Raw genomic sequence first — 23603 nt, forward strand, 5'->3', positions numbered from 1 at the left:
CAGAAGTTAAAGTGCAAGAGCTTGCTTTATGCTATAGTGCTACGGTCAGAGCTGCTAGAAAATGTGATCTCACAGGTAGAAGCTGCTTGGATCTGGCCCTGAAGCAGAGATAATAAAAATTCTGACATCCTGTTTTCACTTTCTGGGCTGTCAGCAGTGTATTCCAGAGCCAGAGACCTGGAAGTTGAAGGACCTAAGTGACATGAGCATCCTGGTGACAAGGACATGAAGACCTCTGCAGTCTGCACACACAGAGATCCTGCTGGCTGTGGGATCACCTGCCCCAGCTTGAATGTGCAATGAAGGCCTGCACATACCTGGCAATTTTATCAGTGTCTGAAAGCTGGCCAGTAAAACTGATATTCTGTTGTTAGGGCTAATGGTGATAGGTAGACAGACTGATAGATACTTGATTGAATAAAGGATATTTGATTGAATAGACACTAGAAGTTCACAAAGGTGGTTGTTGTGTGTTGGCAGAGGTGGTGAGGGGTAGGGCTTTTAAATATATAAATTAATTACAATTGATTCAAATTGGTAGTAAAGTTTAAATTTAAACTCTTCAATTTGAACAGCTTATTGGAGTGTCACTTTTTACAATGACCCAAGTAATCATTCAAGAGAGTCCCGCTATGTCTTACAAAGTCTAGAGAGGTTGCAAAGGGAGAGGAACTTCAGATTTTGGGTCCTAAAAACTTTCAGTAACTATTATCTGTAGTTAACAGATCCACAAGACTCATGCTGATTAATTTCCTTATCTGAAAGTCATCCTTTTCATACTGTAAATGATATCTAATACTCACTGAAGGCTGTAGAGTTTATAGATTTCATAACAGAATGTGGAAAATGAATGCATTATTTTCTTGCCTTTTTGTGATGCTGTGATTCTGTTATTCATGGAATGCCCTATTTTAATACACTTTATGCTTTTACTAGCATTTTAACATTTCAATGTAAAAGAAAAAAAAATTAGTCTTTTATCATTCATATTGAAAAAAGTGCTTAAGCTTTAATCCACTCAGAGTCAGTAACTGCTATTTGGTCTTAAAGGGTGGTGCTCATAAACTATAGAAAGGCAAGGGCTAAGACATTCTTTATGGTGTAAATGTTATAGTGCATCTCATTTTTATTGAGGGGACCATAATTATGCAGAGCCATTACAGTGGATATTCATGGCACTGTATAAATCAGTATCTCTGAATTTTTTATCAACTCTAAGAGCCTGAATGAAGTACCTGTATCTATTCATTGCATTCCATTTTTCCTCCTATTTAAATCAACTTCCTGTGAAAGACTGTGTTGTTGCATAAATATACATGGCTGCAGCAAAGGAATTAAGGAAGACTAAGTGTGGAGACTGTATAAGGGCTGGTTGAGTTATTGTTAAAGTGAACCTGTTGCATTTTTAGAATTTATTTTGTAGCATTTTTCTGTACCATCTTCTGTTCATAAGTTTGACTCACATCTAAGCAAGGTTCTAGTGCTGTGGGCACTTTTTAGCTCCTTATTAGGAAAGTACAAATTAATGATCATTGCTTATTCAAAATGCTTTTCCCGTGGTGCTTTTCCTACTGATTATTAACATGAAGGGGTTACAAAGCTGACCACACAGAACAAGTACAGATTCCTCATAGGTTTAGGAATCACCAGGTTTTGTGATGCTGTTTATCATTCAGAAATACTGAATTAATAACTATAAGTTACATTGATATTGGAGAAGAACTTTTTACAAGGGGCCATGCAGTGGTAGGACAAGGGGTAATTGTTGGAAAGCTGAAAGGGGGTAGATATTTAGATCAGATATTAGCAAGAAATTGTTTACTATGAAGGTAATGAGGCATTGAAATGGAGAAATTACAGTTACCCTGTCCCTGGAAATGTTTAAGGCCAGGTTGGATGGAGCTTTGATCAACCTGGTCTAATAGAAGGTATCTCAGCCCACAGGAGTGGGGCAGAAACTAGAAGATCTTTAAGATCCCTCCCAACCAAAACCTTTCTACCATTCCATGACATTTTCTAGAAACCTTATTCTCAGGTATGTGCCTAGGGAACTGTGTCAAAGGAAGGCAAATGAAGAAGCCAATGCATGCTTTTTAAGGTAGTTTCTTTGCTGAAATAGCTCTTCAATACCCTAAACCCTGCAGAAACCTGGTCCAGCAAGGAAAGGTCACAAGTAAGAGCTCTGCCTCCTCCACCCGACCTTGCACCAGCAACTTTGCTCTAGTGGGGGAAGGGAAGGGAAGGGAGACCTTAAACCTTTGTTCCCCCACTACTGGGGAAAAAAACATCCAAAGAATTTCAAAGAATGATAAATTTACTCTTCAAAATGCACTGTAATACTTTGTGGCTTGCAATGAAAACGATTCCAAACAAGCATGCTGTAAAGTTACATATAACCACTGAATTTATTCCTAATTGACATTATGTTTGGGAAGAGAGGGTGAGTCAGAAATTACTACCTCACTGCTCCTGTCCACTCTTTGACAAATGTCCAGCTGATTTGAATCTACTAAGTTCTCTTAGTAGAAAAGATTACGGCACACAAGACTGGGAAAACTGACTATTTACACAGTACTGTGTAGAATCAGGCTTATTTTATGCAAGGAGTTAGATGAAATATTTGTGAATGTTCATCTAGGAATGACTGTTCTCCAAAGAGACATCATTTGAGAACTTTTCTCTCATCTCAGAGCACTGGTTACGTTTTGGAAAAGCTAATCCAACTACTGAATGTTAAACTGTAAAAAAAAAAATAGAAGTCGTTATATCACTGTGTATCTAAACTATCAGGTTTTCTACTACCTGTTTGATCATACTATTCAATTTTTCTGTCGTTATGTAAATTATAAATGTAAACAGAGCAAGTTCCTTTGCTTTAGCTGCAGGTGGTGTTTTGCTCCCGCTGGCCTGCTGTCAAAACCCTGGTGGGAATTGCAGGCTGGGTGTATTAGGACCATTCGCTTGCCTCGGAGGCGTTGTCGATGGCACAGCGAGGAACAAAGGATTTCTCTCCTGAGCCCCAGAGTGGCTGGAAAGAGCCAGCAGCGCACCGGCCGGGCGCGGTCCCTGAGCTCGGCGCTGCGGGTGCGTGCTTGCCCCGCACACGGGCACGGCGCCCTGCGCGCCGCACGGAGCCGAGCGCTGGATTTGCCGCCGCAGGGGGAGGCGGCAGCCGAAGCTCTCTCCAGAGCAAGGGAATGAGCCTGGCTCCCGGCAGCACAGGGCTGCGGAGAGCGCCGCTTAATGAAGCGTGACAGGGACGGGAGGAACGAAATCACAGCACTCGGCAGGCAGGCCATTTAAAATGGTAATACAGGCAGCCCTCATCTCATCCCAGCGCTGACACTCCTCGGCATCTGCCTGTGCCACTCTTCTGCACACATTGTCAGGTGGATAGCAAAACAAGCACAGCAGGCAAATAAATGCGCGAATCTGAGCAAATATTCTCTCTCCTGCAGGAGCTGTAGACAAGAATGACTGACAGGAACTCACTGCTACTGATGATCTTGTTTTTTTTCTGACTACACTCTGTAGGTTATTTCTTGTCATGTCCTGCATTTCAGATTATTTATATAGGTCTCTGGTAAATTCCCCAAGTCATATTGGTTTGTAAAAATATAATCTGAATTTGCTGTTCAGATTATATTCTTACAGAGAAGCACGTTCAGAGATCTGTCTGAAGGAAATTCAGGGATAAACTTTTTGTTGTTTAATGATGGAAGTGTATTGGCTAAGATTTCATAGAACAGCTATTAATAGATCAGAATTGCTGCTTTAATAATTTTTCTGTTTAAACTGACTGTATTGGGATTAAATGGAAAACCAATAATTCAGTTGTTGTTGTTTGGGTGGTTTTTTGTTTGTGGTTTTTTTTTTTTTTTTTTTTTTTTTAATTTCAAACTTGTATGTTCAAAAATAGACGAAGTCTGTTAGGTCTTCATGGATCTGTTATTAAGAGAAGTGATGGCCTCACCACAGTCTGTTGCACAGACACTATTTTATCTGAAATAAGGCCTGATAAATTCCTCCTTTGTAAGTATATACATTACACCTATGATATTTAGAGAGGCAACTTTTTCTCAATCTGAAGACCCAGTTGAGAGTGTCAGCATCCTACAAATCACATAGATTTCCTCCATCTTGACAGAGAGCTTTACTTACTTCAGTAAGATTTGGATCAGGCTCATTACTATCCTAGTTCTTATTTAAAAATTGAAAATACTAATAGTCTACAAAATAAGTTATATGAGGAAAAAAAATTGTTAATAATGCATGTTGAGTTTATTGCCCTAAGCAATTCAGTGTTGCATTGTTTTTGTCTCTGATTTCTTCTGCTTCTGACTCCTCTTTTTCATGAGAACCTGTCCCTGCTTACCTTAGGTTTCTTTATATTGTCATTAACTTATCTTTATTTATAATTTATTCTTCCTCATTCCCCATTTACTTCTTTTCTCCTGTCCCTCAGACTATCTGCATTGAAGCAAATGAAAGTGGTATATGGTACTTAGCATCCAGACCACAAGCCATGTGAGGGAGTGGCTGGGGTAACTGGGGTTGTTTAGCCTGGAGAAAAGGAGTCTCAGAAGGGACCTTACCACTCTCTACAACTTCCTGAAATGTGGTTGTAGTGAGGTGGTTGTTGATTTCTTTTCCCAGGTAACAAGTGATAGGATAAGGGGAAATAGCCTTAAGTTGGGCCAGAAGAGGTTTACATTGGATATTAGAAACAATTTCTTCACTGAGACATTTTCAAAGCAGTGGAACAGGCTGCCCAGAGAAGTGGTAGAGTCACCATCTCTTGAGGTATTTAAATGGCACTTAGCAACATGGTTAGGTGTTGGACTTGGTGGTCCTGGATTACTGGCTGGACTTGTTGATCCTAAGGATTTTTTCCAACTTAAATGATTCTGTGATTCTATGACATATATATTTGGACTTTTTGAGGCAAGATTCTACCTATAATTATTGATATACAGATAATTGTGTTGCTGATGTTTTACATATATTCTGTTTTAGTGTCTGGATATATGTGCTCTTGGTATCCTCTTGCAGTGAATAGAAGACCAGTGTCTCAATAAATTTGGACAGTCTTTGGACAATTATGCAAATATATTTCTGTATTAAACTAAGCTCACAAGCCTTAGTGCTAGGCTTATCCAGCTTGCAGTTAGAGGAAACCTCTACAGTTCTGTCATGCATCCTACTGCATCGCATGCAGTATTTTAGTCAGTGTGTAGAAATAACACTTGAGAATTAGATGGTAGTACTAATAATATATGCAGCACTTTTTTTCATCTTTGAATAGATCTCACATAAGAAAACTTGTTTTATTTAATTCTAATTAATAGAAAAATATTCAAAAACTCTTCTCCCACTCCCAAGTCTTTAATTCCTCCGATAGAGCTTTTATGTGGGAGAAAAGAATGACTTTACTTTTTCTTTGTTTGCAGAAAGCAGTAACATAATCATCCTATTTTAGGCTGATATGACTGGGTATGAACTAGCCTTTTTAACTATTTTATATTTACACATTTAGTTTATGCAACAGTTTTTCAGATTCTATTTTGGAGGAAGAAAATGTGTAAATTATCTTAAAGTAATTTCCATTTTTGAAGGAATGTCTCTTCATTCAAAAAGCAAATATCTCTCTCTTTGTGTGTAGAACTTACATTCTTGTGAATGAAATTAAACATCTTTCAAAAATCCTACTATAAGGCATTCTCTACACAGCATGCATTAACCCTGACTGCAGCAACTTAATTGCAAAGAGGAAAGAACATTATAGTTGGTTTGTTAATTGTGGTATTGATAAGGATTTTAAGCTTTACTTTCTTATTCTTCACAAGCTGTTCAAATTTCTAGTCTGAGGACTGTTTAATTTGGACTGGTTCTTGGTATGTTTTGAATCAGTCACAGAGCATTTCTAAAAACATTATGTACAAGATTTCATTATCTCTGAATCATTTCATTATGACCTTGCATCTCCTGTGGTTTGATGTACAAAGGAAAGGCAAGCTTCTACAATAACGGTGATAAATATGGACCTTGCAGATTGATGAAACATTTGGCTATTGTATCACTTAGCTAAGAAGTTAAGGGAATTTGGGAGCTTGCAGCTTTTGTACATTTAAAATACTTGAAGGTCAGTTAAGATTTCTTGTTCTATCCAGATATTTTGATTTACTTTATCAATTTGACTGTTCTTATAAATAGTTTAGCAATAGCCTGCATGTTGTACACACAGTGTAATTTTTTTCTGAAATGAAAATCACCAAATACTTGTCGCAGATAATTTGCCTTTTAATATTTTTACAGCAACCCTGTTCAAAGTCACACGGCATTCATCTAAAGAAACCCTTAATGATACTGCACAACTCCTCAGCTGTAGAGTTCTACAATAGCTTTTTGATGCACTATTTATGCACTGTTAATATTTTTTCATTAGATGCTGTTATGCTTATTAGTCACTTACCATAAAGGAAACACTTCAGGATTCAACAATGCATTGGGGTGATATTTTTAAAGTGAACTCATGGACATCTTTCACTGCCTGAAGCAAAGTCTGAGGGGGTCACATAAGGGGAGGCAGTGTAACTGGGCAATGCTTATCTTGGGTTTATGAGGGCAGATCTAATTAACCAAAAAATAATTTATAATCCCTTTTGCCCAACTCTGTCACCACTTATCCCACTCTTTTTCAGCTCTGTGGATCTTCCCTCCTGCCCTTCACACCTACTCATTCCATGCCTCCCAAACAAGGCACAGCAGTTTTGTGTCTATTTCCCATTGTCTTCTGTTCCTTGACTGCTTATTCTGCTCTTCCCTCCACTTCCAAACTTCTACCTTTCCAGAAGGTAAGTGTAATGAATGAGGAATCCAATGCTTTCTACTAATTCCGCATTCTATGCTGTCTTTACCCAGATAATGTGATAGTTTGGACAGCCTTATTTTTAGAGTAAGGATTTGTTTTGACAGGGGCCTGGTTTTTTAATGTATGCATTTCTGAAAGCACACGTTCCCAGAGGCAAGGTTTTAGCAGAATATCTTTATTTTGGAAGATGGATGTTAGTAGGATTAGAGCCATTTCTTGGCACTTGTAGAAGTTTGCTCCTTAGCCTCAGGCTCACTCCAAATAAGTGATGCACAGGTAGGCTTTATTCCTGCAGTCAAGACATTCTATTGTGCTTCAAGAATGAAACTGTCAGCAATAGTCCTTACATTTTAGGCAAACATGTCAGAAGATACCTTTTACCTGCCCACTTCTTTCAAAGGAGAGGAAAATGAAATCAATGTTAAGTCTAGACCATTGAAGCATATTATTAGCTGTGATGGTGCCAAGGGTTAAAATGTTATTAAGATCCCAAGCTAGTTCCTATTGCCAGTCTGACTTTTGACTTCAACATGGGTTGAAAGAGTTCCTTAAAAAATAAAGCAGCTTTTCAGCTGCTTGGATGGATAAGCTCTATGGCAAGCAGAAAGTATTACAATAATATTTTAAAAGAAGTGTTTGCTATCTGGCCTCAGAAGTTATAATTAACCTGTGTGAGGCCAGAGCTATGTATTGCAAAAAAGTGTAAAGTATCTCTGCTGTCTGCAGAAAACGCAACTCATGTATTTTACAGGCAGTGTAGCATTTTAAAGTATGGACTTTTAATACTTTCATTTTAAATGACAGTGGCATGATCTGTAACTGTAATATACTGCTGTAAACAATCTTTACCATACTCTGTATTACCTCTGTGGCTCTTTGTTCCTCAGCGGAACCTGAAAGAATAATACAGAAAATTTCATTTCTTGTTTCACTCTTCTGCACCACAATAATATGCGTAGCTAACAGGTTAACAAGTGTGCCCTGCTCACTTTCTTTTTATTGAAAAGATTTAACAGGTCATAGAAACCTTCTAAACCCCACAGTACTCTTCAGATCTTGCAATAATAATAATGTTCATTTTCCCTTTTCAGTCTTTTTTTTTTCTACTGCTCTCCTATTTTACTGTCACACTGAACCTTTTTTATAACTTCTGATAGGATGCTGCCTTCAATCCAGTCCCTCAAACAATTATATTATGTGGGTTTGATTTTACATTATGGATTTAATGATGCATTTAAAAAGTATCTTGGTAGGAATTAATCATTCTAACTTCACTGGGGCTGACTATCCAAAAAATATATATATGAAATTACAGGACTACTAGTTTATATGGTATCAAAAGAAGATATAAAGAGCAGGTGTAAGTGTAATGTAGAAGACTCAATAGGTTTTTTCCTCTGTTTTTATTAAAAATAGTCTTTTGAAAATGTATTTTGTATACCATTTTAAACATGAGAAAATTAGAAGGTATCCTCCACACTTCTGTAAATTTCTAAAAAATAGTGACATATCTGAGGTCCTCTGGCAGGGTGAAGTTTTCCTGTCATTTAGATGCTCAGTCTTAACAGAAATCAAGATACAATCCAAAGTTCAAGAAGCACACGTTGTACTTTTTAAATCTTGATTGTTCATCCTTCTGCTTTTGAAATTAGCTTTCTCAAATCCCAAATGATGTTCATAAATTCTACATATACGGTATACCAAAATATACATCTCTTGCACATCTCAAGAATGTAAGAGTGATATTAGTACTTGGCAGGTAGCTCTTCATGAGACATAGGGTGGGGTTTTATTAAAACTAATAAGGATTTCAGAAAACAAGGTTTACTCTGGCTTTTACTTATTCATGTTAATGCAGATCAGCTGTGTTTTGTTTTTGTATCACAGCGATGGCAAAAAATCTCAGAATAATCTAAATTTGTGTCATTTCTCTTGGTTTTTTTTTTTTTTTTTTTTTAATTTTAAAACCTTGTGTTTTGTTTAAAGGTTAGAAGATTCAGTTTACATTTTTCAGTCATCCAGTCAGTGAGGAAAATCCATATGGCTTAAAGGACCACTTCCATGCCATAATCAAAAAGCATTAAATATCTAAAGTGAGCAGTAAACGCAGAGAGCATAAATAACTCTTTGACTAAACTAGAAAGTGATTATTTGCATATAATGAGTGCATTCAGAGTTATCCTAGCAGACTTCCAATACTTAGGGAGTGCCTAAAGAAAGCTGGTGAAGACCTTTAAACATGAGCATGTAGTGATAGGACAAAGTGGAATGGCTGCAAACTGACAAGAGTGGGATCAGAGTAGGTATGGGAAAGAATTTCTTTACTGTGTGTGTGATGAGGCACTGGGACAGGTTGCCTAGTGAAGCTGTGGGTGTCCCATCCCTGGAAATGTTCAGCCCCAGGCTGGATGGAACACTGAGCAATCTGATCTAGTGGAAGGTGTCCCTGCCCATGGCAGAGGAGTTGATCATTATGGTCCCTTCCAGCCCAACCCATTCTTCAAGTCTATGATTCTGTCATCATAAATACCAAAGAAAAAATGGCTGTTGTAGGTTTTTGCATAATGATTTCCACAGACTCAGCTATTACTTTGCACACCACTTCAAATTCTGTATTTACTGAAAACAAACCCTAAATTATTAGCTTACCCTTTGGATTTTGCATGGATACCTGTGGGAATCCAGAGCATCCCTCTGGCTCCCCTGGAAGGTCTGGGACCCTGGTAGGGGGTCAGGAACCCCCTGTACAGAGCCCCAAGAGACACTGTCTCTGATCTCTGTCCATGGGAAAGAGTTTTCAGTCTTACAGGATGAATTACAAGCTCTGAGTGTTTGATATAAGTAGTAATTAGAGTGGCACGGGTGCAAAAGTAGAATTTTAGGATTCTAGATAAGGGGTTCAAAGGAGGCAAGATGGAGGAAACTGGGCATGCCTTGTCCTTTTTCTTCTTCTTCGTGCCCTCCATGTTTCACAGTGGCATTGGCATTTTTCTTTTGTTTTGGGCTGGGGACACACTGTTCAACATGGGTGATAGGTATTGGCGCGTTATTGTAAATATAGCGCACGTAGTTTCTGGTATATAATGTTTGTAACATCCCAGTGAGGGCCAGAGCCCCGCACACTGTCCTGCAAGACTGACCTGCTGCAGGTCAGAGAGAAAATACTTTAGATAAGAAGAAATAGACAACCTTGAAAAACAGCACAGATGAATTACGACTCCTCCTTTGGCAGTGGGGCTGAAAGACAGAGACTTTCTACAATCTCGGGAGCATCTAAATATCACAGATCCCGACAGATACCAAATGCTTTTAAAAGAATTTTCTGATATTGCAGTGCAATATGATCTTTTTCCCTGTTCATGAGTTTTCTCTACTTGATATTTTTCTCTTTAAGTAAAACTAAATGTCCCTGCTGTGTCACAGGCCACATAACTTTAAAGGCCAAGGGTCTAGGTTTAGGCTCCAGTGCAAGAGTCTTCATAGTACATCCTCCCCCAGTTCTGCTTTACTAAGTATCCAGTCATGCTAGCAGTTATTTCCTTTCGATGTCTGTAGGAATCATTACTGGGGAAGAACAAAGAATGTGAGGTTGTAGTGGTGATTGTCAGGAAAGTGGTGGAAGGTGCAAAGGCTGATCTCCTTTTGGCCAGGAAATCAAGAAGGTGAGAACCATAAGGTCCCTGTCAGCTCCAAAATTATATCTTAGCATATTAGGCATAATGGCTCTGTTTGGATATTTCTTCTGACTGTCTGTGCTTCACCCCAGGGATGCTACTGACCTTTTTACTCCAGCCTTCTACCCTAACAAAGGGAGAAACAACTGCAGTAACTCTTTTCAGAAAAAAAACCCAAAACCTCAAATATTTTTATGGCCCTAAATTGATCTAAAGATTAGAAAATTCAGCCTCCTTTGTCTTATTCTGTGTCTCTGAGTACCTCTTTTATTGCATATGCAGGAATACAGTAGGGGGAGTAATTAATGTTAAATGGAGAGAGCAGAATTAAGCCCAAAGTCCATTAGTTAGTTTATTTTTTCAAAATCAAAAATCCATTAAGAACAGATATTGGTAGATTCAGAGTTCAAAATGTGCATAACCTAGAAAATACCTTTAATTTTTATGGCAGTGGCGATTAGCAAAGTGTGAGAAATGGCAACATATAATGGGAAGGCTGATGACATGTCATACCTTGGGCATGATCAGCTGAAAGGAATGACTTATGCCTTTTCAAAACTCTTAACTGTTGTTTTTGAGGATTTTATCTTCCAAAGATGGAGGGTGGACGTATTCCAGTACTTGATGAGGGAAACACAGGAGTGGAAGGGACAGCCAAGGTCAGAAATTCTAGATCAAACCACTCATTATCAATATTTAAAAATAATCAGAGTATTTGCAAGCACCTGGATGGTTGCAAAGAAACCAGTACCAGGCAACATGAATTTGTCATAAACTAGTTAATTTCCTTTTTGACAGATTAACAGGCCTTGTTGTGAGTTACAAAGCCATAGAAGTCATTCATTTTCAATGTAGTAAGAGATGTCTGTCTCTTGACATCTTCATGAATAATCTAGGGAAACATATTCTATCTTAAACTATTAGAAGGTAAATGTAAAACTCATTGCTTGACTGTACTCGAAAGAATTGGTGTTTCCAGTGCATATTTAGGCCCATAAAAAAGACAAAAAATAATAGAATAAAGATTATGCTTGCTAAAGGTGTAAACACATTAGAGGACAGGGCTTGAATTTGAAATATTCCTGGAAAATCATAAGAAAAAAATTGATGACGCTGGATTAATGTAATATGGATAAGTGTAATCTCCCATTTAAGCAGTAATAATCAACTACAGAAGTTCTTTTTGGAGAACAAGTAGCAAGTTTTGTGGGAAAGGACATGAAGTTTCTAGCTAGTTTGACTAAGTCAACAGTATCATTCTACTGTAATAAGTAATGGGCACATCTAAAGGATGTCTGTGACAAAAAATTGTTTTCTTCTCTATCCAGCTGTGGGAGATAGAGATATCATTAAGAGTGGATCCAGTTTGAGGCAACACACCACAGAGTGTGTGGGGAAGAGCAGAAAGAATAAACAGTGGACAGGCTGTCTGGAGTGATTTAACCAAGGGAGAAGCAAAAGAGAATGAGGAAACACAAGAGTCAAAATTTGAGCATGAAAAAGAGTTGCAAAACACAAGAAGCAACAGAATGATCTGTATGGCCTCTTGGGGGCCCTGTTTGCTCTATTTATGAGGATGTTGGACAAAACCTCTGCAGGAGATCTTTGTTCTTTGCAATTTTTTACTAAAAATAGAATTACATGGAAACCCATGGTTTAAATAGCATGTGCTTATGGTCACCTGTATGCTTTCAGGGTTACTCTTCAAAGATTTGGATTTTAATTCTTGAATTGAGATCCAGTTTGCAAAATACTTCTATTAAAAGAGGAAATGTAATTTCCAACTGATCTTTTTTCTAGCTTATGTTAAGGCAGTTTGATGGCTGCAGTAATTTAAGCTATTTGCATACAACCTTTTTAAAGCTTGATGGATTTTAAGGGGTTAAGGTTGGTATTAATTATCTGAAAAGTGCATTATCTCTGATGAGAGAGTTGATAATTAATAGCTGCTAATTGTTTGGATTAGAGAAGACCAAGAAGAATTTCAAGGGGGATAGAGGCAGTAAAATTAACAAGTGGTGGAGGATTTTAAGGTAGATTTTGGAAGAGTGGTAGGAATTAGGAACTCTTCTAGGTTCAAAATTAAATGTAGCAACTCAGGAAAAAAATGTAAGAGTCCATATGGGTAAAGGACTATGAGTTTTATTCCTTTGAGTTAGAATGAGAAGGAAAGCTAGATATAATGATATTTAAATAACATAATAATATGGTATTACAGTCCAGTGTGAATTTCTGGTACATTCATCTCAAACAGTTCTTACTCTTCCAGTGAAATTATGAACATGTACAAGGACATCAGGTTCTGCAGAGAAATCCTGAGTGGACTTGTTGAGATGCTGTTCTGTTTTGGAGCCAAGCTTTGAAGGGAGGAAACAGAAAACAGGGAACCCCATAGAATGAGTGAAACCATGTATGGATTCTAGCTGTGTGTAGCAAGAGCTCCATTTTCCCCTAATTTGAGAGCAAGAAGAATGACTGCAAGCTTGAAAGTAGCGAAGGAGCTTTTATGATGTGTCAGTTACCTGTGGAGTTGATTGCCAGCTACAGTGGTCACATCCTGATCATGGAGCATGCTGATCACAGAGGCTCAGCATCCCTGATAAGACATGCCCTGAGAGAATTCTGTACATTAGTTTGTGGTGTTTATTTGGCACACACCACCTCCTGGGATATGTATGAACATCTCAGTTTGCTGGATAAATATGTAAAGGTCCAGCTCCAATCTCAACTCAGTTAGTTCTTCTTCTGCATTCTTTCTCTCCCACTTCCTTTTACTCGTCTGCCATCTGTCTTTTAACTCATTTTTACTTAAAATCACTGGCTACCAATTAATCAATGATTTTTAACTTCCTTTTTAATTAATTTATTTGGTTATTTAAAAATGGGTTTAATTCTCCTGCTAGTCTATGATTTTAATACAAATCATATTATTGTCCCTTTAGACCACAACAAAGAGCAGCTAGTATTCTAACCCTCCTTCTCACTGCTGCTCTGATCATGTGCCCTTGCACATTGCTTTTGCAGCACCATTGTTTTCATAAGAATCTGGGATGTGAACATTTAGCCCTCTAGCTTGTGCACAAATAAATTTTCCTCATCTGTGCATCATGTCTGACTGAATTTATTATTTTCTTAGGGTTTTTACACTGAAAGCCTCTATAATTCAAAAGTGTAATACTGTATCATTTTCTTTAACTTTTGCTGCACTACTTTTAATCCATACTCTTGGAAAGACCTGGATCATCCATAGTCAGCCTCCAGGGAATCAGGGTAAAAGTAGTAAAATCTAGTCTGTCAAGAAGGATCTTTATGAGTCAAGTGCAGTGTGCCTTTTAACTCCTTTCATATGAAATGCCTCATTTTCTGTCTAGCTTGGTGATAGTTTCTGCTTAGGCTGTTCAAGTAGGCACACAGTTTGTGGTAACTGGGAGTGGGTCTGCGGCCGAGCCTCATCCCCAGTGGGCACAGCTGTGGAAAGCAGGTGAGCAGCACTGACAGCAATGAGCCATGGAGTGCCCAGGGGCACTGACCAACCACCAAAGGGAACAGAGGGCACACAGGTGCAGTGCATGAACATGAGGGTATAAAAGGTTGGGCTGAAGAACAAGAAAGGCAGACACTTGAAGCCTTCTGAAGTGGTATGGTGTTATCTGTATGTGTTGAAGCCTTCTGAAATTGATGCTGCATGTTGTGGTTGTCTCAACTGCAGCACATTCTGTGTAATGCCTTGGCTGAAAAAAGAATCCTCATTGCACAGTGGCTTAGACTCAGCAGTTTGTTCATGTGTTTAAATGGCAAGCCCACTGCTCTGCACTTAATGCAGCAGTGCTGAGTGAGTGAGCACAGCGTTATGTCATGGTGCAGAAACACGGCAAGGGCTGGCGTCAAAACGGGGCTTGTTTTCCCCCTCTGTGTTACAAAGAACTCTGAACTGTGGTTTGCCATTGTTAAGGTAACTAACTACCTGACACTGGCTGGTCCTTGGCTCCTGTTTGCCTGCCATGAAGATCTCTCTTGGAAAGCCTCACGTTAGGCAAACAGTAAGTAGCAGTTGATCAAGGTGAAGAGGGAATGAATAAAATTAAAACATAATGTTGTTTATCTGTTAAGTATTTCCTTTACGCTTAATGCGTCTTCCTAAGTAATAGGCACATAAAACCCCTATAGACCTTGGGCTATGTTTTCATGTTTCTAGCTGAAATAAAAATCTGATTCCAACTTATTTTAGTATCAGTTTTAGATAGATATTTCAGACAACAATTGTGGGAATATCTAGCAACTAAAATATCTCATTTTACTATACTTAAATATTTGTGTATCAGAGGATCGGATGAATCAAGCAATATAAGAGCAGTAGACGTTTTTCTACTTTCTGCTAAAATTCATTTAGTCCCCACAGCCCTTATGTGCAAAAAAAAAAATATAGTCCAATGCACTTCTAAGAATTCTGCTTGTGGATTTCTTCTGCTTTACTTTTGCAGATAGTAGTAATTCTTTGTCTCTTTTTTTTTGTGGTCAGCCATTGTCATAGAAGTTACTAAAAATATTTTTCAGTGCATATTTCATTTTAATCCTCTGTTAGCATTTCACTAAAAAGTGTGATTATTTTTTGTACCAAAAAGTTAAGTTGCTTACTAGCATGGGTTCCCCAAAACCCTCAGATCTGAGGACCTCTGCCATTTTAACAAAACCTAGGTATTTGTATTAGGCTGTGTTTAAAGACTTGTAGTATAAGATGAACACTGTGACTATGCATAAAAAGTCACATTTCCCTAAAGCAATTGAGTAAATGTTTGTATAAGTAATTGGATTTGCAATTTGTTTACTTTTTATGTGCCTTTGGGTATCATAGGAGAGTTAACCCTGCTGGAAATCTTGCATGAAGTGATAGTCTTAAGCTCTCATGAGACCATCTAACAAAAACTTCATAAGATTGAGTGATAGTCTTCTAAACATATTCTGTTCTCCATCTTGGTTTGCAATATTTTACCAAAGTATTCTCTAGCACTTTTCAAACCATTCCTAACAAAAATTAACAACTAAACTTTATTAAAAAAAAAAGTGTGCCAGTTTGGTTTGACATCTGGACAGAATTTAGTACTGGATCTCATTTTATCTGACACATTTTGACCATCCATAACATGTAACTACGTTTTGCCCATTTTTTTTTCTGAACTAACTCTTAACTCTATAATATGGTCCATCCCCATATCTCTCTATCTGTTGCCAACATGATTATATATGGAGCCTCAGCATTAAATTTTGAATTCTTTGATTTTATTAAAGAGAGTGGCAGAGTTACAAGGGAAAAGGTTTGTGGGAATCCAATTCCTCTTCCCTTTAGAAAAGTGATTTTTAAAATAGAAGTTACATTATTTTCCACTTTTTGCTATTAGTAGATCTCCTGGGTACAGTTACCTTGGAAACATCATATTCTAAAAGAATAAGAATATATGGAACATTTTTTTTTGCACCCATTCATAATGTCTGGAAAAATGATGGTGCTGATAGTAGTAGAAAAACATTCAGTTTAGCTGAACCAGGAGCCTGACCTCTAAGATAAAGTTTGGAAAAAGAGAGTGAAATCTTAGTTTGGAATGTCTGAAGTTGAAAATACTCAGTGCTTTCCAACGTCTGTTTTTTAAGACCAACTGGTGGCTTAGAGGAGAGGATTGTATTAATGATCTTGGCTTTATCAAGTGTATTAGCTAAAGCAGAGCACAGTTTGAATATAGTACGTATATTAGAATATAATTGCATTGTTAAATTGTAAGGAAAGATGCTGCAATATTCAGGTCTAAGCTCAGTTCCTAATTATTATTTACAGATGTCGTGATTACCGCAAAATTGGAGTAAACACTGCAAATTCAGCCTTTTGAAATTATTAAAATAATGCCATTAACTACTGTTCCTTTAAGTTTTTGAGAGGTATTATTGACACTTGCCTTATTTTGCATGAACTTTGAGGTGGACATTGTTGTCGTGATCAAATGAAGCTTTTGGAAGGCTTCCTAGAGTCTGCAGGACAGAATTTTCTTAAGCTCTCAAAGGGCACTTGAATCTACGTTGTACTTCATATCTACACAGGATCCCCTGAAAATCACAGTCCTCATTCAACATTTTAGAACTTTGAAATTTGTATGTTTATGAGAGCTGCATATGGGTTGTTTCTGTTGATAGGGAGATTCTCCAGACTGTACTGGCCTAAAGGCAATGTTGCATGGTCCATTGCTATCCTAGCAGTGACAGGAAGATACTTTGTGAAAAGCAGGATAATTCTGCCACCAGTGAGGCTGTCGAGTGTTGTTTATTTATTTACCTCCACTTCAGGAGGTAATGAAATCTCTAGTTTCCAGTTTTATTCACTGAGAGATTTGATTTTATATTACATCACATACTATTTATAGTTTCTAAAAGGGGTAATAGGTGAACTTACCTTTTCACAGTCATATTACTATAAATGCTGCTGTCTTGTCATGGAGAGTCTGTGAATGCCAGTACCACAATGCCCAGTGGTGCAGGAGAAGATCCAGTTTTCTATATTTGTAAATATTGAGGAATGAAGCCTTTAACAGCCCCTATGTACAGATGCACACAAAGAGATACACTGTCTAGGAATGTGACATCTTTGGGTGAAAATCAATAGATCAATTGGGATCTTTAGGTAAAATCTTAAGTTTCTAAGTCATTGGTGACATAAGTATTATATAAAAAATTAAGAAAGCAATAAATGCCAATGGCATTCTATATTAAATTAATCTATAACTACTTCTACTGTTTAGTTTCAAATTTGTTTCTTCAAAGCTTTAGTTTTCTCTCAGGAAACAGCAGAAGTATGAAAGGGAGAAACAGATGTTAGGGCTTCTGTGTATTTTTTGAACTAACTGATTGAATAATTTTTCTTTGAATTTATAACTGAGAAGTTGTGGACTGTTGAAAACACCTGAGAACAAAACAGTTTCATCTCTGGTTTGTGAAAAGGAGTAGATATTCAACAGATACTTGATCAAACTTTTGCACAGGATACTGAGGCTCTCAGAAAGTGACAAAGTAACTGAAAGCAGAAAAAAGCATCAGAGAGAGAGAAACATTCAAAACATGTTACATGTTGCAGGAAATACTGCAGAGGGTGAACTGGAAGTAATTTTTAAAGCAATAATTTAGGTTTTGATATGTTATTGAGGAGGGGAAGAGTAGCATTAGACAGCATGGTATTGTTTGTTGTTTTTCTCCCCCTTAGATGTTTTTATACTGATTTCTTTCTCACGGAAAGAGCTCACTTTTCAAAAACTGACCATGATTCATATAGATCTTATTTATTCCAGAGTGCTGCAGCCATGTTTTGATTGTGTCTTGCCATTGGTGTTATCCAAACTAGCAAGGACTATTAGTTTTAGGAAGGAATATACCACTGGAAATTAAAGATATGGTCACAGCAGTGTCAGGCAGAACATCAGTCATGTGCTTGCTGGAGAGCAGAAATAAAAAATAGCACACCTTCAGCTGACCTGTTGGAGCATGAATTGTATGCACTTATCTCCAGTGAGGCTGTGAGACCATGTAAGTAGTTAAGGTAGGTCATTATGGTGCCGTGGCAGTCAATATGGCCAGGCAGTTTGATGAATGCCTGACCCAGCATATGCAGGTCTAAGTGCCCCAAGACTGCTCCTAACACATTACCTCATGCTCAGAGAAAAGGCAGCCAGTGTACTGTCAGTTTAAAGAGACGTAATAAAAACAGAATGGAGGCTGATCTATCAAGTCAGTAGGGAAGAAAAATATTTGTATCATTGACAGTCCAACAAGAGATTTGGAGTCATTTTGAAGTTAGATAAGGAAGAGGAAAAAAAAAGAAAGAAAACCAGGAGAGAAAACCAAAGATGAACTCCTGATTAAAAAATACAATTTTTTTTATCTTGTACAAGCTTTCCTTAGAAAAGTATTCTATATTTTTCTCTGGAATGTGGTGCATTACTCTAAACAGATCCTGTCTCTCCTCAAATTCCTAATGATAACTGGGCATTGTGCAGACTACAGCTGAAGACTGAATTTTATATGCAAGCATCTTTATTCAGCTATAATGGCAAACAAAAGGAAAACACTACATACCAATGTCAAAAAAACATTTGGTAAAGCCTGGGTCTCCAGCAGACCAAGCTCCAAGAAATGAATCCATGTATTCCTTGTGCCTAAGCATCTTTAATCAGTTAATTTTGACAGGTCTTTATCTTGGACCATTTATTTCCTGAAGGTTGTTGCCTACTATAAAACTTTCATACTTTTATTGACTTATTAACTGATGTAGCCAAGAGTCAGAGATATTCAGGCTCTAGGTGTAAGAGCAGCACTTTGGCATTGAGTTCACGTTAGACATCTTCAAATGCTATATAAATAATATTTTCCATCATGCACATCCTCATTATGCAATAGAACTGGTGTCTTTATGTGGATCCATGGTAATTCACTGGCAGATAATACACATGTTGCTCATTAGTTTATTACCTAGCAGTTTATCAGTCATCATCTTAAGCACCCATCCCTTCATTTGCAGCACTTTATGTTTTTCAGGTCAGCTCACTGTTGCCTTAGCGTGCAGTCACAATTCCTTGTTGTTGTCCAGTCTTTTTCCTCTATGAAAGCTCACTTCTGACAACAAAAGTATTTTGAAACCATGACAATACAGATTTTGTGTACATGTGTCTGGGTGCAAAACAAGGACTGCAAGGTGGAGGCACTGGAAGAGGTAAAAACTAGCTGACTCTTAGAGTGCGGGGTGGGTGTCTAGGACTGGCAGCGGAAAGATGAAACCAACTCCCTTCCCACGCACATGGGACATCCTTCTCATTCTGAATAGCTTCTGTTAGCAAGCAGGAAGACAGAGGAGAGACTGAGATATTTATAGTCTCAACAGCTGGAAGAGCCACCCTGGATGGCGCCAGTCAGAGCTGTTCTCCCGTGTCAGAGAACAGCACATTGCGTCACGCTCTTAAAAGCTCTGCTGGCTGAGCTCCTTCACGGCACTGACAGCTTTAGAGAGAAGCGATGAGGAAAATTTTATAGCAGCAAAGAATGATTCTAAACCAGCAAAATATTCAGCTCAGCTGCTCAGTGTGTATGCAGCTACATAACTAATGCCAAATAAGACAAAGTACATTTACGAGCTATATTAAAAAAAAAAATCACAGGTGTACTATAACACAGTTTTACCTTAGTGAATCATCTTTCCTAGGTAGAACCATTATTTCAAGATTGTACAGACCGTAAGTTAAAGCAAGTTAGTTGCTTGAAGATAAGGAGAAAGTTAGCTTTTTTTTAAATCTGCTTTAATTTAGCATTCTGAAAACTTCCTTTCCATTTCAAGTAGTTTATTAAAATTTAATATGGGGATGTCAGAATATGAAAACGTCTTGTTATGATGTTGTTGGAGAATTTCAGGTTTCACTTTAATGATACTACTTGTGCCTGCATTGAGAAGTATCCATGGAAACACTGCAGTAATTCATAAACTGTAGAGCTGTATAGTCTCTCTACCATAAATATGTTTCAGCAAGAAAATCAAGAAGACACTTTTTATGTGTTGCACAGCTAAAGAGGACCTCTTAAGTCAATGATTTGATCCATTCCCCAGTATATAAAATTATTCAGTATTTTCTGACTTTAAGAATTGAGAAAACCACATCAGAACTATGAAATTCTCACCAACCCAAGCAGATAATGTATCACAAAAAAAAGCCTCAATATAAGTTTTCATATGACCTATCAAGTATAAAGTTTAAGTCAAACTGCTACTATGAGATTTTTTTTTCCAATTAGCTGATCATAGTGGAATAAATAAAAGATAAATACTCTGCTGGTACCTGCCTGAAGTATAGTTTGTGTTCCTATTTAAGTCCAGCTAACTAAGCAGGAATCAACTTGACTAAGGTAACATGATAAAAAAATGGTAATCAAAGTACTCTGGAGTTTACTTTCTAAGGCAAAGATTTTGTTGGTTGTTCGGTTTTTTTTCCTTGTTCATTTTTTTTTTTGAGGTTGGTTTGTTTTGATTGTGGTTTGATTTTTTTTTTACACCCCTATAAGCATATCATTTTACTTAAGTTAGATGTCAAACAACTCTGTTGTTCAAATAAGTGCAAAAAAATTATTTCTGCTATATTCTTGTAAAATGCAAATCAAGGAACTGATTTTCTAGACTTGGACTTTTCAAAGACTAGTTGTCTAGCTTTGGTCAAATCAGTGAAGACCACATGTCCTCCTTTCTATTTTCATTCAAAATGATTAATTTGTATTGCTGTAGTCCTGGCTGGAGGCCTTTGTTCACCGAGGAGCTGATGATCCCTGTGCCAGTGAGCCTGTGCAGGTGCAGCCCTGTGCTGTGCTCCACCAAATGTACCGCGTGGACACCAAGCCAGTGTTGGACTTGGCATGTCCCTCCTGGCCACAGGATGAACTTGGCCTGTAGGCTGGTTGTTATGCAGCAACAAGTTATCAAGTGAAATGCTTTTTGTTTGGTAGTAGAAATGACAACTAGAATTTTTTCTCTAAAGAAAATCCTGTAAGGACACAAAAGACTGAAATGAGATTGGTCTGCACAGTATGCCATGCCCTTGCTGGACATCTGCTCAGGTCTGTGCACCTCAGGGTTTCCAGCATGTGAATGCACCTAGGATTGTCTATACTAGCCTCTATTTCTTTATAGCTTTAGCACCAATAAATAGCATTTTAAGGGATGCTTTCCTGCAGGGTCTAAGTACCTTTCTTAATGGTACACAAATGAACTATCATTTCCTGGTACAAAACATGTATGTATTCTAGGTAATCAGATAAATCAGACTTTTGAAAAGCTAGCGGGATTTCACATAGCTCACAGTAAGAGATGAGGCATTGCTCTGCCATGTTGCCTCTCTGCTTGAGCTTGGAAGTTCAAATACGGATATGCTAGATTGGTGTCTGATAATTGACGTTTCTGGTTTACTACTTAGTAACTTTTATACAAACTTTCTTCCCTCTGAAGAATGCCCATTTATGCTAAATGTCAACACATATTTCAAATAACCTTCTTTTCCAGTTACTGCTGGAAAATCTGCTTTTAAAATAGACCAGGTTAAAGGAGTTTTCGAGGAAATTTTGAACAAGATGAGCAGCACCTTTTCTTGAGCTCTCTGTATCAAAAATAGCTTTTCCAAATAACCTTAAATGCTGGCAAAATGAGTTTTGCTGTCACAGTTCAAGGAGGCAGTATTTGAAGTAGAAATAACCTTTTTAAGGAGAGTTTTAAGGACAAGCTACAGTTGAGCTTATAATACAATATACTTCAACTTTAGAGTAGAAAACTACTCCTATGTTGTCTTAATGTGATATTTAACAAGCAGTTTTAGACAGTAATTACTTATTTCCAGTGAAATAACAGACTGGACTTTTCAGTCTTTAATACCTTCAGATTATTGGAGCACTGAAAGCTAGTATATCAAAAATAGAAAGAAAAATTGCAACCTGACCATTGCATCTGTGTTTAACAGCCAGTCCTCAAAAGTGAATGACCAGACAGGTCAAATACAATCAAGTCCTTAGTCCAAAAGTGAAACTGCATTTCCCTTCAATAAGAAGACAACACTTGCATATATAGTAGTACAGTACAGGTTAGCAGAAAGATCTGCTGAGGATATCTGATTATAATGTTTGGAACCAACACAAGCAGTAGGTTTTGTTGCAGGTGATCAGTCATGGACAGTTTTCACAGTCTGACACACACCCCTAGGTGTGACTAGGTCATGTGATCTCTGGACAGTCAGTGACAAAGAATTTTTAAAAAGTTCCTGTTACCCTCCCCATTCTGCAGTCCATATCGCCTCCTTGAGCTGGAGATTCCTGTATTCTCTCCCTACTGTTCAGGATACACACCCTTCTGAGAACCTGCTAATGACTCATGAGCACATTTGAGCCATGGGCATTACTTCTGTTCTGCTCTAAACCCAGTCCCTGCCCAGGTTGTGCTCTGATCAAGACATGACCATCTGTGCTCATAGTCTTTGCCCTTCAGGTTTCAACCTGTGCTTGTGTTTTGTGCTTCCAAGGCTCCTGGCATTCTGCAATCAGCACTCTGCAAGCTTATTTTAAGGTCACTAGTAGTTCACTTGACACAGAAATGACTTTATTGTGTATGGGTACATTATTATCTTGACTACATGATGTAACATCTGTCTAAAAATTATGTTACTTAAAAAGATGTTACTTAATGTTACTTAAAAAGAAAGACCCTTATGAAGAATCATTACTTGGTTACAGTATGTTTTGTGACACTGGAATATATTATTGTTAGTTTACTTTTAGTATTTTTGATGAAATTATTCTTTTTTAATGACTAGAGAGATGTGTTAATGCAGGTGTATTTTGTCCATCACATTGTAACTGATTCAGGTTGGTAATCTTAACAGAAAATACCATGGCTAACTTGCTTTAACTTGTTGTAATATGATTTACACTGGTGAACATTCAGATCTGTTTACACTAGTGCACATTCAGAGCTATTAGATACTGTTTTGTATAAAATCATGGAATCAGAGAATCATTAAAGTTGGAAAAGGCTTCCAAAATCATCAAGCCCAACCATAAATCTGACACTGCTGAGTCTGCCACTAAACCAAGTCTCTAAGAAACTCATTTACAATGTGTTTCTCCTCCGAGTTTTTAAATACATGCCTCTCCCACTTAAATTCTCTTGTTTGCCTTTCTTCTCCACCTGTAATTCTTTCCTTATTAGAAAATTCTCCTTAATGTGTCATTTTTATAACTGTTTCAGGCGCTTCTCTTATCTTTTATTTACTTGCCCTTTCTCACGCCAGCATAAACCAGAAAGTTTTTATAACTGAAGTTATATTTTTTCACGTGTTTCAGATAAAAAATAATCTTCATGGAAATAAACTTTTACTTTCAAAGTAAGTAAAAAATCACTTATATCCATTAGTTTCTTTGTTCTCATATCAAATTGTTAGCAGAAAACATAATCTTTTGGAATTTTAACTGCCTAACAAGCTGATAGGAATAGTCTTACATTTCTG

General features: G+C 37.5%; 1 long non-coding RNA gene across 2 annotated transcripts in view; it reads left to right on the forward strand.

Moving 5' to 3' along the window:
• Positions 1-14235: 14235 nt before the first annotated feature.
• Positions 14236-23603, forward strand: part of LOC137472233 (uncharacterized) — a 44522-nt gene continuing 35154 nt past the window's right edge. Inside the window, exon 1 of one of the 2 annotated variants that reach the window (XR_010998083.1) lies at positions 14236-14585. This is a non-coding gene — a long non-coding RNA (uncharacterized lncRNA). The remainder of the gene's footprint in view (positions 14586-23603) is intronic. The other variant, XR_010998084.1, reaches the window with a different exon arrangement.

The sequence above is a fragment of the Anomalospiza imberbis genome, chromosome 4 (genome assembly GCF_031753505.1).
Source record: "Anomalospiza imberbis isolate Cuckoo-Finch-1a 21T00152 chromosome 4, ASM3175350v1, whole genome shotgun sequence".
Classification (NCBI taxonomy): Eukaryota; Metazoa; Chordata; class Aves; order Passeriformes; family Viduidae; genus Anomalospiza; species Anomalospiza imberbis.